The following is a 17,941-nucleotide window of genomic DNA, read 5'->3' on the forward strand; positions in this document are numbered from 1 at the left end:
GGGGTGCCTCATTGTCTCCCTTCTTCTGTTTGTCTGTGTATTCTTTCGCTATCCCTATCGCCGCTGGATCTCCCCTCCTCGTGAACCAAACACGTGTGACAACTATGTCGAGGGAAAACCCCGGCAGTATTTGAAATCATGCTGCAAAGTAGCATTGTGTGCATCTAGCACATCTATAAACAGTGTAGGTAACTTCCAAGGCAATACTGGATTTAAAATCTTTTGTTTAATCTACTATAATGGACCAATTCATCCACACATTTATTTCCTGGCAGCAAGAGTAACAATTTTCTGTTGCAATGTCCATTGCAGGCAATTGAATCCAAAAACACAAAATGTGCCCTTTTGACATTTAAATTATTATATATTTTCAATGTGGTGTGTGTACATAAAAACAAACAAACAAACAAAAAACAAGCAAGAGAGGTAAATACTGTTAGCTGATGGTGCATGGAGGGGATTGTAATCATTGCTATGATTTGTTAAATGTAAAACTGATGATCTGCCCTGTAAACCTTCACTCGACTCACAATAAAAGCTTACATACACACACACACACACACACACACACACCCCACACACCCCAGGTCATGCAGAATAAGGAACCCTGGTGGTATTACAGGATAAGCACTGTATTGCTAACTACAAGATTGGCAGTTAAAATCCACCAGTCACTCTGCAGGAGAAAGAAGTTGGGCTCCTGTAAGGATGTGCAGCCTCGGAAACCTATACAGGGTTGCCCTGAGTTAGAATTGGTTTGATGGCACTGAGTGGGTCATACAGAATAGAGAATGAAGTAGAACATTTCCATAAGAATGAAGCTTTAAAAAGGATTATGGTGTTTCCAGATGCCTGCTAATACTATATGGTTAGTAATTGTAATCACTTGTTTGATCAGAGCCCTCAGTCATCACGACCCTGAAATTCACATGAATAAACTCAAAACAATTCTTTCTGAATCATGTCTGTTTCTGAAAGTTCATTATAAAGATTTATCAATACAAATGTGCATCAAGACCCTTCCAGTATAAGTTATCACATTTTACATCTGTGTGACCATAGAGGAAAGATCCTCTGGAAATGTTGTGGGTGCCGTCAAGTCATTTCTAACTCATAGTGACCCTATGTGTCCTGGTGTGGTGCTGTGGGTTAATGCACTGGACTGCAAAGTCAGTTTGACCTGCAATATCTATGGTTCAAGCTCACCAGCACCTCCTCGGAAACCCTATACATGGTCGCTATGGGTTGGAATTGACTTGATGGCACTCAACAACAACAACAGTGACCCTATACACAAAAGAACAAAACACTGCCTCGTCCTGCACTACCCTTAGTATTGTTTTTGTGCTTAGCCCATTGCTGGTGCCACTGTGTCAATCCATCACATCAGGGGCTTCCTCTTTCTCACTGACCCTCCAGTTTTCTTAGCATGATGCCCTTCTCCAGACACTGGTCTCTCCTGATAATATATTCAAAGTCTAAGAAATCAAGGAGCATTCTGGTTGCCCCTTTTCCAAGACAAATTTATTTGTTCTTCTGGCAGTCCATGGTATTTCAGTATTCTTCTCCAACACCATAATTCAAATGCATAGTTTCTTCTATGGTCATTATTTATTCATTGTCCAACTTTCACATGCATGTGAGGATATGCAAAATACCATGGCTGGCTTGGGTCAGGCAAGCCTTCATCCTTAAACTAATATTTTTGCTCTTGAATATTTTAAAGAGGTCTTATGCAGCAGATTTGCCTAATGCAACATGCTGTTTGATTTCTTAACTGCTACTTCCATGAGAGCTGATGGTTGATCTGAGTAAACTGAAGTCTTTGACAATTTTAATCTTTTCTCCATTTATCATGATATTATTTATTAGCCCAGTTGGGAGGATCTTTGTTTTCTTTATACTGAAGTCTGACCTTCATCAGTATTTTAAGACCTCTTTACTTTCAGCAAGAAGGTTGTATTGTCTGCATATCAAAGGTTGCTAATGCGTCTTCCTCGAATCCTGATGCTACATTTTTGTTCATATAGTCCAGCTTCTTAGATTATTTGCTCAGCATGTTGTTGCTGCTGTCAAGTACCTTTGAGTCAGTTCTGACCCATAGCAACCCTGTACAGGGTTTCCGAGGCTGTGAATCTTTATGGGAGCAGAAAGCCTCATCTTTCTCTCGTGGAGGACCTAGTAGTTTTGAACTGCTGACCTTAAGGTTCTGTGAATGGATCCAACCCTGAAGCATACCTTTCCTGATTTAAAACCCTTCATTATCCTTTGTTCTATTCTAACAACTTCCTCTTGGTTTATTTACAGATTCTTCTTGAGCACAATTAAGTGTTCTGGAATACCCATGCTTTGTAATGTTACCAATAGTTTTGTATGATCCACACAGTTGAAAGCCTTTGCATAGTAAATAAAGCATAAGTAAACATCCTGGTGTGGCACTATAGGATAAACACAGGATCCCAAGGTCGGTTTGAACCACAAGGCCTATGGTTCAAACCCACCAGTTGCTCCTTAGAAACCCTAAACTGGATCACTATGAGTTGGAACTGACGTAATACTTAACACCAACACACAATAAAACATTTTTCTGGTATTCTCTGCTTTCAGTCAAAATCCATCTGATCTCAGCAATGATAGCCCTCATTTTACATCTACTTCTATATCCAGCTTGAGTTTCTGGCAGCTCCTTGTCAATGTACTGCTGTAATTGTTTTTGTCATTATCTTCAGCAAAATATTAAAATATTGTATGCTATATTAATGATTACGAATCGGGCTGAGAACCTCAGAGTCACCAGTTCGAAACTACCAGCTGTTCCGTGGGAGAAAGATGAGGCTTTCTGCTCCCGTAAAGATTTACAGCCTCGGAAACCCTGTACAGGGTCGCTATGAGTCGGAACCGACTCCACGGCACATAACAACAACAACATATTAATGATATTGTCTGATGAATTCTGTATTCCATTGATCACTTTCTTTGGAATGGGCACAAATATAGATCTCTTCTAATTTGTTGGCCAGGTAGCTGTCTTCCCCATTTCTTGGACTAGATGAGTGCAGCATCAGTTTGTTGAAAATTTTAAATTTGTATTCTGTGAACTCCTGGAGTCTTGTTTTTCACCGAAGTCTTCAGTGTTGCCTGGACTTCTTCTTTCAGTACAATCAGTTCTTGTTCATATGCTAGCTCTTGATATGGCTGAACATCGATTATTCCTTTCTGACAGTGATTCTGTGTATTCTTCTCATCTTCTTTTTGATGCTTCTTACATTATTCAATATTTCAAGTCAAGCCTTGAATTTTTTCTTCAGCTCTTTTAACTTGAGAAATGCTGAATATGTTCTTCCCTTTTGGTTTCCTTATTCCAAGTCTTTGCACATTTCATTATAATACTTGACTTTGTCTTCTTGAACTGCCTTTTGAAATTTTCTGTTCAGCTCCTTTACTTCCTCATCTCTTCCATTCACTTTAGATTTTCTCTACAGAAGAAGTACAGCCAGAATGCACCATAGAAGTCAGGATGGCAAGACTTCATTTCTCATACTTCAGAGGGACCAGTCCCAGGGGGGACCAGTCCCAGGAGAAAGCCATCACATTTGGTAAAATGGAGGCTCAGCAAAAGAGAAAGACCCCCAACAGGATGGACTGGCATGGTGGCCACAGTAATGGACTCAAGCTTAACAATGATTGTGAGGATGGCATAGGACCAGGCAGTGTTTTGTTCTATTGTGCATAAGTCGCTGTGAGTCGGAATCAACTGGATGGCACCTAACAACAACATGTAGAAGAGCAAGTTTCAGAGTCAATTCAGACATCCATTTTGGTTTTTTCCTTATTTCCTACCTTTTCAATGACCTTTTGCTTTCTTCATGTATTATGTTCTTGATGTCATCCCATAACTCTTTTGGTCTTATGCATCAAATCTATTCTTGAGATGGTTTCAAAAATCAAATGAGATAGACTCAAGGTCTTTGGACTTTGGCTTTCTTGGACTTGTCTTCATTTTCTTCACTATGAGCAAGTGATGATCTGTTTCATAGTCTGCCCCTGGCCTTGTTTGGGCTGATGATATTGCACTTCTCCACAGTCTGTTTCCCCATAGGTAGTCAAGTTGATTCCTGTGTATTCTACCTGGTGAGGTCCATGTGTTGTTTTAAAAAGGTATTTGGAATCAATAAGTCATTGGTCTTGAAAATTCTATCATGCGCTTTCCAGCATCATTCTATCACCAATACTTATTTTTTGACTACTGATCCTTCTTCTTTGTGCTGCCAACTTTTGCATTGCCATCACCACCAGTGATTATCAGTACATCGTGACTGCATTTTGATTCATTTCAGATTGAAGAAGCTGGTAGAGTTCTTCAATTTCATCATTACTGGCTTTAGTGGTTGGTGCATGCATTTGAATAATAGTGGTACTAACTGGTCTTTCATGTAGATGAATGGATGTTATCCTGCACTTCAAGATAGTTCTTTTCAATGATGAATGCAGCTCAATTCCTCTTTCATTTGACAACCCTGATATAGGAGCCATATGACTGTTGGATTCAAAATGGCCAGTATCAGTCCATTTCAACTCACTAATGCCTACTGCAACCAGGGACCAAAATTTCAAAGAAATGGGAATGAAAAGAAATATTGGCATTCTTATACTGAAAAAATCTGTAGCAAGGTAATTTAAGTGTATTTTGCTTTCATAAGGAGATACTTTTAACTATTTATAAAACTTTAAGTAAGAATTAATTGTTAAGTGCCATCGAGTTGATTCAAGCTCATAGCAACCTTGTATAGGGTTTCCAAAGAGCAGCTGGTGGGTTTAAACAGCCAACCTTGCAGTTAACAGTCTAGTACTTATCCTACAGTGCCAGATCAGGACTCTAAGAATTAATTACATGTTGGTTATTCAATATGATGTCTTCTGCTGAAAAAAGAATACTGTACTATATTAAAATCTATAGGTAAAACAAATTGGTATTGATATATATATATACACTCTCAGGATAGAGGATAATGAAACACATATTGGAATATCCTATGAAAGAAGATGATCAAGATTTCAAATGAGTAAGAGCAAGAGATTCCCTGTGCCCGGTCTTTATATGTTGCTGTTCTGACAGGGTAGCTGTCTGCAAAAAGGAAAAATGATGGTAAAACTGAGTCTCTACTTTATACCTTATACTAACCGCACTTACTGGAGATTGCCACTTAATTGTTTTACATAAATTACTAAGAAAAAACATGGACCAATGTTTTAAAGTCTGAGATAAAGTTGGACCCTTATAAGATACCATTTACCAAGATAAATGGGAAGATCTGAAAAATAAAGCTATAAATGAAATGGAAGAAAATATGGGTTAATTATTCTGTATACTTGTAGTGAGTAAGGCTTTTCTAATTATGACGCAGTCCAGAAGTTGTAAACAAAAAAAGCTAACAAATTAGACTGAAATATCATTTAAAAAAACTTCTGTAAAACAAAAACACCATATGCTAAATGAAAAGATAAAAGGTCAACTGCTGCTCCTATTAGAGATAAACAAGGGACTAGTTTTCCTGATATTTAGGAAAAACTACATCCTAATAGAAAAATCAACTATCAACACTCATGGAAGCAGCAGTCAAGAAATCAAATGATGTATTGCATTACGCAAATCTGCTGCACAAGACTTTTTAAAGTGTTGAAGAGCAAAGATGACAGCTTGAGGACTAAGGGGCACCTGACCCAAGCCATGGTATTTTCAATAACCTCATATGCATGCGGAAGCTGGGCAGTGAGTAAGAAGACTGTAGAAGAATTGATACATTTGAGTTATGGCGTTAGAGGAGAATATTGAAAGTGCCATGGGATGCCAAAAGAACCAACAGATCTGTGTTGGAGGAAGTGCAGCCAGAGTGCTCCTGAGAAGCCAGGATGGCCAAACTTCATCTCTCATACTTCGGACATATTGTCAGGAGGGACCAGTCTCTGGAGAAGGATATCATGTTTGGTAAGGTGGAGGGTCAGAGAAAAAGAGGAAGACCCCCAGCGAGATAGATTGGCCAAGTGGCAGCATCAAAGGGCTCAAGCATGGCAACAATAGTGAGGTTGGCCCAGGATCAGGCAGTGTTTGTTCTGCTGTGCATAAGGTCGCTATGAGTTGGTACTGACTCGATGGCAACTAACAACAACAATAGAAAAATGTAAAGAAGGATTGTTAAATTTATAGGACCTGACCTATGGCACACAGATGCTCAACTTTATGCAGCTTAAAATGAAATAAAAATATTTTTATTTTTTTGTCATCTGATAAAAATCCAAATGTATGAAAATCCTAACCAAGACTGTGAGGAAATTGGTATTATCAGCTATAGACGGGACCTTGGTAGCACTGAAATGTGTAACGTCATACACAATTTAATACAGCCAATCTCCCTGCTACAGAAAGTCACATGCACGAAGCGGTGTGTGTGCTAGGTATCACTGCACAAGATTGAAAACAGTCCAGTGATTTCATCAGCATGGACCTGCTAGATCAACATGGACCACTTAGATCATGACATCGGCTTAGTGGAACACTCCTAAGATGCAGAAAAGGACTTTTTGTTGTTGTTGTTGTTTACATATCAGTAAGGAAAGATCTGTGCTTGTCAGGTAGATTTCATTTGTGCAACCTAAGGAAAAATATTACTATATTTTTAGAATTTAAAAAAGTTCTAGGAGACAAAACAAAAACGAGTGTTTGCAGATGATGGAGGTCACGGGGTCACATTGTTTTTCTTGTTTTCTAATTTAGTAAACTATTTTTAGAGCAGTATTAGATTTACAGAAACAATGCGCAGAAAGTACAAAATACCAATGTGTCCCGTAACCCCGTCTACAATTTGCCCTATCATTAACACCCTTCATGAGTTTAGCACATTTGTTACAGTCAATGAACAGATATTGATATGTTATTATTACTAAAGTCCATAGTTTACGTTGGGGTTCACTCTGTATTATACAGTTTTATATATATATAAATTTTAAAGTTTGTATTGTGAATTGAGTGATAGTTTACATGGGAGAACATGGTTTTACACTCATCGTTTCATTGCAATGATCACAATCTCTTCTGTGCATCATCATTCAACAGTTATTTGCTTCTATTCCCTATTTATTTAATTTTTAAAACTTTTTATTGTGAATCAAGTGAAGGTTTACAAGTAAGACAATCAGTTTTAAAGACAAGACCATCAGTTTTACATTCTACAAATCATACACCTAGTTTCATCTCAATGATTGCAATCCCCTCCATGGAAAAAGTTATCTCCTTTCCTCCCTGTGGATCCTATTTCCATTCCACCTCCTTCCCATCCCTTCTCAACTTTGTCCTTAGGTAACTGTTGCCCTTTGGATTTTGAATGATTGGTCATTCCATGGTGAGCATACTTCACTAGTGCTGTTGGCCCCCCTATATGCCTCTCTACTGCTTGGCTGAAAATTGGGCCACAGGGGTGAGTTCCTTTCCAGACCTGAAGGGTGGTTGGGGGCCATAGTCTCTTTTTGACCAGTTAGTCATCTTTTTTTTTTTTTTTTTTTTTTTAATAATTTTGAGTTTTGTTCCACATTTTGCCTACTCTATCCAGGACCTTCTAATATGACTCCTTTCAGAGCAGTTGAAGTGATAGTCTGACACCATCTTGTTTTTCTGGTCTGAGTCATAGACATTGATGATCACATGTTCCATTAGTCTATTGGACTAATTGATTCCAAGCCTCTTTAATTCTCATCACTCTTTTTCCTTCCACACAAGGAGAGACCAACAGCTCCACCTTAAATGGTTGCTCAAGAGCTTTTAAATTGCTAGATAGATGCTATTCACCAAGGTAGGATGTTGAACATTGTCTTTGTGGACTATGTTCTGCTAATTGACCATAGTGTCCCCTGAGACTATGGCCCTGAGCCCGCAGGTTTAGCTACTCATTGCCTTAAGAGGTTTGATAATATCCAAGAAGTTTTCATCATTTTGTCTGCTATACAGAATGTGCTCCACCACATTCACTGTTGTGTTTGCAGGAAAAGTACATACCCATGTACAAACATCCTACTTCAAGCTCATATATTTGTGGGTGTACCCCCTGCATACCGCTTTATGATTTATTCTATGAAAGTCTTGAGAATATATCACCTAATTTAAGGTGACTCAGTAAGTCTTCCAAGGTCCACACTTGGCGGTAAGTAGCTAAGCAGGAACTCAAACTGGAGTGGGCATCTCCAGCTGGTGCTCAAGGGAAGGCCTAGAAATGTTTTTTCACTTCATGTGGGGATTGTTGGCTAACAGGTTTTGCATCTACGGTAATGGGTCATGTTGACTTTCCCTGTTAGATGTGTGTGTCCCCTCTGACTCTGGAAGCCCACTGTAGTTGCCATAACTCTGCTGGGGTGTGTGAACACAAGAGGAAGCTGAACTCACAGTTCTTATACAAGCTCAATCTCTGCACGTTCAGAGGAATTTGTGTTACAGCAGTCCCAGTGGGAGACACTGTGCTAGGGTCAGGGGACCCAGGACGGAGGAGTCCTACTTTCTGTCTATGCAAGCACACCTGAGGGCTAAGGACCCAAGGGAGTGCCTCTAGGTTAAAGCTTGAGGAGGCTGCTGCTCTCCATCCCGGTCAGTCAGGGTGCTGTCGGGGAGGCAGGGAATGGAGAGCAGCACTCTGGACCAGGAAGTGTGTCTCTGGTAAAGATACTGCCTGGCAAGTCTCTCCTTTCTGTCTCTTCCTGTCCTGTCACCCTCCACTTCTCCCCAAAGACCGACTGGCACCTCACTTACCTGCATCTCCTGCTCCATCCCGCCACAGTTGGGAGCTTCAGCTCTGGGCAAGGCCCGGGCAGGTATGCAGCACCCACCTGGTTTCTATGTTTGCCTGATGAACAAGCGTGGAATGTGGGCTCTTAAACAACAAACCATCTGCAGGTGTTATGTGCTGGAGAGTGAAGTATCGTCTCAACTTAAAGGCATCCACACTGTCACCCAAACTTCATCCACTAGGCGATTGAGAGCAGTCCTCCAGCATAGCATGATTAAAAGTAGACTAGTTGAGACATGATTCAGGACTGGGCTCCACAGAATGACCACTGCCTTGGGTTCCTGGTTCCCTGGCTCATTAACTGCAGGAATCGGGAGTTCGCCTGTGGAGTTTATCAGAAATCCCTGTGCCTCCTTAAAACCCCTGGGCCCTGACCCCAAGTTTCTGATAATTTGCATCCCTAATTCTTTCCAGGAGGGGCTGATGCTACTTGTCTGTTTCTTGGAAACAGCTGTGAACATAAATAGTTAAGAAGTACCATAACCAAAGGAGTTCTGGTAGCTTAGTGATTACGAATCGGGTTGCTAACCCCAAGGTCAGCTAGTTCGAAACAACTAGCTGTTCTGTGGGAAAAAGATGAGACTTTCTGCTCCCATAAAGATTTACAGCCCAGAAACCCCATCCAGGGTCACTCTGTCTCAGAACCAACTCCACAGCACACCACCACCACCACCATTAACAAACAGTAAAAGTCTATAATAATATTCTAACAGTCTTAAACTAGAGAGGAAACTATCAAGAAATGAGAACAACTGCCATTGTGGCTGAACCATCACAAACTGCTCTTCCGCTCCTTATTCTCAGTCTCCCAGCACCCAAGACAGCAAAGGGTTATGACCCTGAATTAATGAAAGGAAGACTAAGTCCACAGAAGTAGGGCATGCTCCTCAAGTTACTTTGTTGTTGTTAAGTGACTTCGAGTTGGTTCCCACCCATAGCGACCCTGTACAGGGTTTCTGAGGCTGTCAATCTTTACAGGAGCAGAAAGCCTCATCTTCCTACCACAGAGCGGTTGGTAGTTTCAAACTGCTGACCTTAAGGTTTGAAGCCCAATTCGTAACCACTACGACATACCAGAGCTCCTTTGGCCGTGTCGTCCCTAAAACAAGTGCTAATCTTTTCATTACAGGGTTATCTTAATGCGCTAGACTGCAAAAATTGGTCTGAACTGTAAGGTTCAAGCTCACCAGTCTCTCCTTGGAAACCCTCTACAGGGTCGCTATGGGTCAGAGCTGACTTAATGACACTTAGCAACAACAACAGTAAGACCAATAGCTCAGTAAAATGAGTCACATGAACGTTTTTATATCCTCGTGCATATAAAAGTTATGTTTACATTATACTAGTCCTGGTGTGGCACTGTAGGATAAGCACTAGATTGTTAACTGCAAGGTTGGCAGTTCAAACCCATCAGTCACACCTTGGAAACCCTATATAGGGTCTGTATGAGATGGAACTAACTTGCTAGCACTTAGCAACAACAACAACACTATAGTTTATATAGGAGTCCTGGTGTGGCACTGTAGCATAAGCACTGAGCTTCTAACCATAAGATTGGAGGTTCAAACCTACCAGCTGTTTCTAGGAAACCCCATATAGTAGGGTGGGGAAGATTTTTTTCTGCATTTGGATATTTATACCATCATTTGCGGGCCATACAAAATTATCAATTTAAAAAACAGCCTGCTCTGTTTGGTCAAACATTTAATTAAGTCCTGGTGTGGCACTGTAGGATAAGCACTGGACTGCAAGGTCGGTTTGAACCATAAGGTTGGTGGTGCAAACTCACCAGCTGCTCCTTGAAAACCTTACACAGTGTTGTTATGAGTCAGAAGTGACTCGATGGCACTTAACAACAACAACAGTATGATGCTGGACCTGTGGTTGCCTTGGTAGGGCCAGACCATATGAGTTCACGGGCTGGACATTCCCCACCCCTGCTATAAGGGGTCACTATGAGTCACAACTAAATCGACAGTATTTAACAGCAACAACCTAGCCTATTAACTGTGCAATAGCATTATAAACCAGTTCGAAATGTGAGAAATACCAGAATGTGGCATGGGGACACGAAGTAAGTACCTGCTGGTGGGAAATGATGTCAGTGGACTGGCTCAACTTGTAAAGACACAGTATCCGGGCAGTGAACGCAGAAGCACAGAGTGAGGTAGGCTGGTCCTTAAAAATCTGTCTGAACTTCTTCCTCATTGGTTCTGTTTTAGCTCTGTAAAAGGATATGGTAAGCTTTCAAGAGGGAACCTAGATTCAGAGGGTGTGAAGGAAGGTAGAATCTCCACTGTGTGGTAGTATGCAATCTGTCTAGGTGGGGCTGATGAAAGGAAATGTGGATAGGTCTCTTGTAATACAATAGTGAATAACTGTTATCAGGACTGCTTGTGAGGGTTGGAAATGTAAAGGTAGACGTTTTGTAGCAAGGAGGGGAGTGATTAACTTTGCAGTCTAGGAGCGAAGGTCCCTGGGACCATCAACAGAGAAGAGTGGAGTGTGGGACCCTACCCAGAGAAACAGTGGCACCAGAGATGGAGGCAGAGAAGATGACGTGGAGAGATGGAGTGGTTGGGGACTCTAGACACAGAGAGCGCGAGGGACTGTGTGCTGATGGGGGGTGGGGGCAGGTTTGCAGAGTATACGCTGTGGTTGGTTGATGATGCATGGAGGGGTTGTTACCATGGCAATGAAACAATATACTATAGGATGAATGTATAACTAATGTTCTCCCATGTAAATTATCACATAATTCACAATAAAAAAACAAAAAACAAAACAAAAAAAAGGATATCTGAGGGTTCTTTCAGCTCTGAAATTTCAGCACATCCAGAAATCCAAATGAGGGAAACTCAGATGCAAAGACAGATGGGGGAGCTTTGGACACAGATTAAGTACACTGTGGCAGAAGTCACTCAGGGGGGTGGCAGAGAGGAAATGGGTGGGGGAAAAGGCTCACCAGCACTCTCTCCACTCTTGGCTTTGAGAACATGTTATTGTTGTTGTTAAGTGCTGTTGAGTCCCTTCCGACTCATAATGACCCTGTATAGAGCTTTCAAGGAGCAGCTGTGTGTTTGAACTGCTGATGTTGTGGTTCGCAGTCCAGCGCTGACCCTACAGTGCCATGCCATTGGCCTCATTTATAGGTAAGAAACCTGGAGTAATGATAGCTTCATTATTTTATCTAACAATAGTTTAGGAGTAAAAATCCTATGAGGTGGGTACCATCCCATTTTTCCTATGAAGACCCTGTCCAGACTGCAACCCAGTGCTCTCCCCAGTGCCTGTCATCTTCTGGCTCCCCCTGACCTCCTGGCAGCCAGGCATGGTGTTTTGGGGCTTAGCATAAGGATCTTTTTGTCTGTGTTTGTGAATGAAAATAGTTGGGAAATTCACAATGTGTTTCCACAGAGTTGGAGTCATTCTGAAATACAAGCGTCATCTGTTACAAGTGTCCTTGGCCACCTCAATTGGGCAACAGGCTGGACAGAAACATGTGGGATGTCAGAGAGGGGCCTCTCTCTGGTTGTGAGCACAGGGTACTCTCCAAGCTGTGAGCAGTAATGTTTGATAAGGTGGAGGGTCAGAGAAAAACAGGAAGACCCCCAGCGAGATGATTGACCAAGTGGCAGCATCAATGGACTCAAGCGTGGCAACAGTAGTGAGGTTGGCCCAGGATTGGGCAGTGTTTGCTCTGCTGTATATAAGGTCCCTATGAGTCGGTACTAACTCGATGGCACCTAACAACAACAACATATGTAGTACTGTAGGATAGGCACTGGACCACAAGGTCAGTTTGAACCACAAGTTGGGAGGTTCAAATGCACCATCTGCTCCTTGAAAATTCTATTGTTGTTGTTGTTATGTGTCGTGGAGTCGGTTCCGACTCATAGCAACCCTACACAGGGTTTCCAAGGCTGTAAATCTTTATGGGAGCAGACCGCCTCATCTTTCTCCCGTGGAACTGCTGGTAGTTTCGAACTGCTGACCTTGCAGCTTGCAGCCCGATTCGTAACTACTATGCTTCAGGGTTGTTATGAGTCAGAACCCATTTGATTGCATTTAACAACAACAAAAATTGTGGCACTGTAGTGTAAGCACTGGATTGCTAACTGCAAGGTTGGTGGTTCAGACCCACCAGCCACTCCTCAGAAATCCAATAAGGGTCACTATGAGTCGGAACTGACTCGATGGTACCTAACAACAACAATGAAATCATGGTTACATATTATGATCCATTTCCGTGTCACACTCAAATTTTTCTAAATTTTAAAGCATTCAACTCCAACACAACCAATTACATGTTAGTAGTCCATGTTTACTTTTGTTCTTATGAAAGAACAAAAGTAGACAATGGTTGGTATTTTTTTGTAAAGAATCATAAAACATGTAAATTTCATGAACAATCAAATAAGTACAAAATATTGTAACTCTAGTGTTGTTTTGAAAGTTACCAAATTTACCAAAAATTTAAAATGTCAAAATATAATACTGGTGGTACTGGGGTGAAATTTGTATTCTCCTTCACCGTTGTTGTTGACAATGGACGTTGGAATGAGAAGCGGTTCTGTGGAGTTCTGGTGTGATCTGTAGTACCCTACAGTACTGGACCCCAAGATCAGTTTGAACTGCAAGGTTGGCAGTTGAAACACATCAGCCTCTCCTCAGAAACCCTACACAGGGTCACCATGAGCCAGAATGGACTCAACAGCACTTAGTGATACCACCAACAACATAGTGCGAACCTTAAATGGTTCCATCTTGACTGAGCAAATTCAATCTTAGAAATTCATCCTGTGAAAATCTCCCAAGGCAAGGAAATCGAGGTTCTGAAAAATCAGAAAGGACCTAAAAGTCCACAACCTGAGTGTTTAAATATAAACAATGACACCCATCAGTTATGTGCTGCACTCTTCAAAGGGTCATCAAGAAGGAGAAGATCGGTTGGGGATGTGGGACCGGGAGTATTTTAAGTGGGTTTCCTTCTTTTTGAAGACTTGGTTTTCTGTTGTTGTTTTACAGTTTAACAAGACGGCACCTCTACTGTGCACGTCTTTACTTGTTTTGGTTCTGAGGCCCGCTTCGGTGTGGTCTGTGGACAGCCCTGGTCTCAGACTGGGAAACACAAGCGTCTCTGCACTCAGAGCTGGGATCTGAATCCAGTGCTTAATTGGCTTTGTCACTAGTGGGAAGTTGTATAGTCTCTGTGTGCTTTGGTGCTTTGGCCTGCAAAACGAATTTGTTCTGATAACTCAACGAAGTGATGGATTGAATCGACAGGTGTCCAGTATGCACCCCAGTACTGAGGAGCAAGTGAGTGGGTAGCTGGTGTGATGCGTGGTGGAGGGCGTGGCCGCGATGGGGGCGTGGCTTTGGTGGTGGGTGTGGTCGTGGTGGAGGGTTTGGCTGCTGTGGAGGGCGTGGCTACAGTGGAAGTGAAGGACCGAGGAAAGCATTCTGCTGTCAGGGGTGGGTAGTTCACACAAAGTAACAGGAGGGCACCCTCGTGCTGGGCACATCTGTAACCCTACTGCTTATCCATGTTGTTGTTGTTGTTAGGTGCCATCGAGTCGGAACCGAAACAATGTTCGATCCTGGGCCAACCTCACTATCACTGCCACATTTGAGTCCATCAATGCTGCCACCTGGCCAATCCATCTCGTTGGGGGTCTTCCTCTTTTTCTCTGACCCTCCATCTTACCAAGCATGATATCCTTATCCAACGACTGTTCCCTCCTGACAATATGTCCAAAGTATGAGAGACAAAGTTTGGCCATCTTGGCCTCTAAGGAGCATTCTGGCTGCACTTCTTCCAAAACAGATCTATTGTGGGTTTTTTTTTTTTGGCAGCCCATGGCACTTTTAGTATTCTCCTCCAACACCACAACTCAAAGGCATCAATTCTTCTACTATCTTCCTTATTCACTGTCCAGCTTTCGCATCCATATGAGGTTATTGAAAATACCATGGCTTGGGTCAGGCGCACCTTAGTCCTCAAGCTGACATCTTGCTCTTCAACACTTTAAAAAGTTGTTGTGCAGCAGATTTGCCTAATGCAATACATCGTCTGATCTCTTGACTGCTGCTTCCGTGAGTGTTAATAGTTGATCCAAGAAGAATGAAGTCCTTGACAACTTCAATCTTTTCTCCCTTGATAAGAATGTTGTTTATTGGTCCAGTGGTAAGGATTTTTGTTTTTTTGACATTGAGATGTAATCCATACTGAAGGCTGTGCTCTTTGATCTTCATCAGTAAATGTTTTAAGTCCTCTTGACTTTCAGCAAGCAAAGTTGTATTATCTGCATATTGCAGGTTGTTAAGGAAACTTCCTCCAATCCTAAGGCCACATTTTTCTTCATAGAACCCAGCTTCTTGTATTATTTGCTCATCATACAGGTTGAATAAGTATGGTGAAAGAATACAACCTTGTCGCACACCTTTCTTAATTTTAAACCATTCAGTGTTCCCATGCTCTGTTCTAACAACTGCTTCTTGGTCCAGGTACAGATTCCTCATGAGCACAATTAAGTGTTCTGGAATACTCATACTGCTTATCCATAAGGCACCGAAAATGCATGTGGGAAATCGTCACTTTCGTGGCACAGAGAGGTTGCTGATTGCTCAACATCATAGGGCCAGCAAATATAGGAGCCAATATCATTGCCAGGTCTGGCAGACTCTGGGCCATTTTTCAGTTTCCTAGCCTTTCTGACAATGGCGAACAGGTGTTGAAAGGAATGGGGGATTTATTACAGTGTCAGGGAGGGAGGGCATCACGGAGGCTGTGTGGCTTCAGTATGATGGGGCCTGTTGTGGCTGGAGTGAACTGGCAGACTGAGTTCTTGAACCGATGGGCAGCAGAGGCAGACCATATGGCCTCTGTGTACAGAGAGTGACCCCACGTCAAATGGTACTGCTTAGGAGGCTCTGTGAAAACCTCTACAGTCACCTCTTCAAGATCATGGAAACATTGCAAATTCTAATGAAAGCCATAGACCTCATTTCCAGAAACACAAACAAAGACCCAAATAAAACAAAAACCCCAATAAGACAGTGGTCCTGGAATGAATTCCAACTCATGACCACCCCACGTGTTCCAGAGTAGACCTATGTTTCATACAGATTTCAATGGCTGATCTTTTGGAAGGAGATCGGCAGGACTTTCTTACAAGGCACCACTTCAATTTCTATTTTTTTGGTTAACAACCAGTGTGTCAACCATTTGCCCTGCTCAAGGATTCAGTAGGAGAGATGGGGGAAAAAAGACAACTTAATCCAACAACAATGGGCGCAGCATGTTGGAGAGTTCCTAGATCCTCAGAGCCCTTGCTGGACCCCAGGGAAAGAGTTCTCTATCCAGTCACACCTCAATGTGCATAAGGGGAAACCAGAGACTGAAAGAGTGAACTAGCATGTAGCCACTATTAAAACTGTGAGCAGGAGACTTCAGACCAAAGCACATGCTGCCACAAGGAGCTTTTCCCTTACTCTGCTGCCTCATTTCCTGTGGTTCACACATCATCAGTTTACACATCACCAGTACTCCTAGCCCCATACAATGTGTCTGACCATGAAATGGAGGATTATGGTTGCTGTTCAGTGCCATCCATTCAGTTCTGATCCATAGCAACCTGTATAGAGTTTCCCAGGTGGGTTTGAACTGCCGACCTTGTCCTGTGCTTACCCTACAGTGCCACATCAGGAGTCTTTTCTAAACTAGTGATCTCAAACCTGAACCCACATAACCTTTGAGGGGCTCCTTAAAGCTCCGATTGCTAAGCTCATCTCAGACTTCCTTATTTAGGAAGTGGTCTGGGACTGCCATGGGAATTTGCATTTCTACCAAGTTTTGTGCAGATGCTGAAGTTGGTCTAAACCAGGTGTTATTGTTGTTGTTAAGTGCTGTTGAGCTGGTTCCAACCCATAGCAACCTTGCATAGGGTTTCCAAGGAGTGGCTGGTGAGCTTGAACAGTTGACCTTGGAGTTCAAACCGACTTTGCAGCCCAGTGCATTAACCTACTGTGCCACACCAGGAGTCCAAAACCAGGGGCAGGGAACCTTTTATCTGACAAAATTTGTAACATTATTTGCAGGTCATACAAAAATACAATATATCAACTTGAAAAATTAGACTGCTGTATTTGGTCAAACATTTCATTAACTCACCCCTAATGTGATGGCTAAAGAGCTCTGGTAGCGTAGTGATTACAAATCAGGCTGTGAACTGCAAGATCAGCAGTTCGAAACTACCAACTGTTCTGCGGGAGAAAGATGAGGTGTTCTGCTCTCGTAAAGATTTACAGCCTCAGAAACCCTGCACAGGATTGCTATGAGTTGGAACTGACTCCACGGCACACAGCTACCACCACCCAATGCAATGTCTACGGGGTCTTGGTATGGTGCTGTGGGTTAATGCACTGGACTGCAAAGTAGGTTTGAACCACAAGGTTGGCAGTTCAAGCTCATCTGAAGCTCCTAGGAAACCCTATACAGGATTGCTATGAGTCGGAACTGACTCAATGGCACTTCACAACAAGAACAACAAAACAACAAACACGATGGTTGGAGTTATGGTGTGGTGCTACAGGATAATGCGCTGGATCACAAGGTCAATGTGAACTGTAAACTCAGCCATTCCAAACTCACCAGCTGCTCCTTGGAAACCATATACTGGGTGGCTGTGAGTCGGAATTGACTCAATGACACTTAACAACAACAGCACATCAACAATGTGATAGTTGGAGTCCTGGTGTGGTGCTGTGGGATAATGCACTGGACTCCAAGGTCACTTTGAACTGCAAGATCAGAGGTTCAAAGTCACCAGCCACTCCTTGAAAACCCTACACAGCATTGTTATGAGTCAGAATCCATTCCATGGCATTTAACAATAACAATGATGTGATGGCTGGAACTGCGGTTGCCTAGGCAGAGCCAGACCAAATGATTTTTGGACGCTCCCCACCCCTGGTCTAAACCAAGGGTGTGGGAAAGGAACACATAGTGGCAGAGCATATTCTGTTTGTGTCTGCACTTAGTGCCAATGTGGCTGTGGTTAATCGAATCCTAACAGAAGCCCTAAAAGTGAAGGCAGAGGGTGCCTTGACTG

Source organism: Chrysochloris asiatica, unplaced genomic scaffold (assembly GCF_000296735.1).
Source record: "Chrysochloris asiatica unplaced genomic scaffold, ChrAsi1.0 scaffold00006, whole genome shotgun sequence".
NCBI lineage: Eukaryota > Metazoa > Chordata > Mammalia > Afrosoricida > Chrysochloridae > Chrysochloris > Chrysochloris asiatica.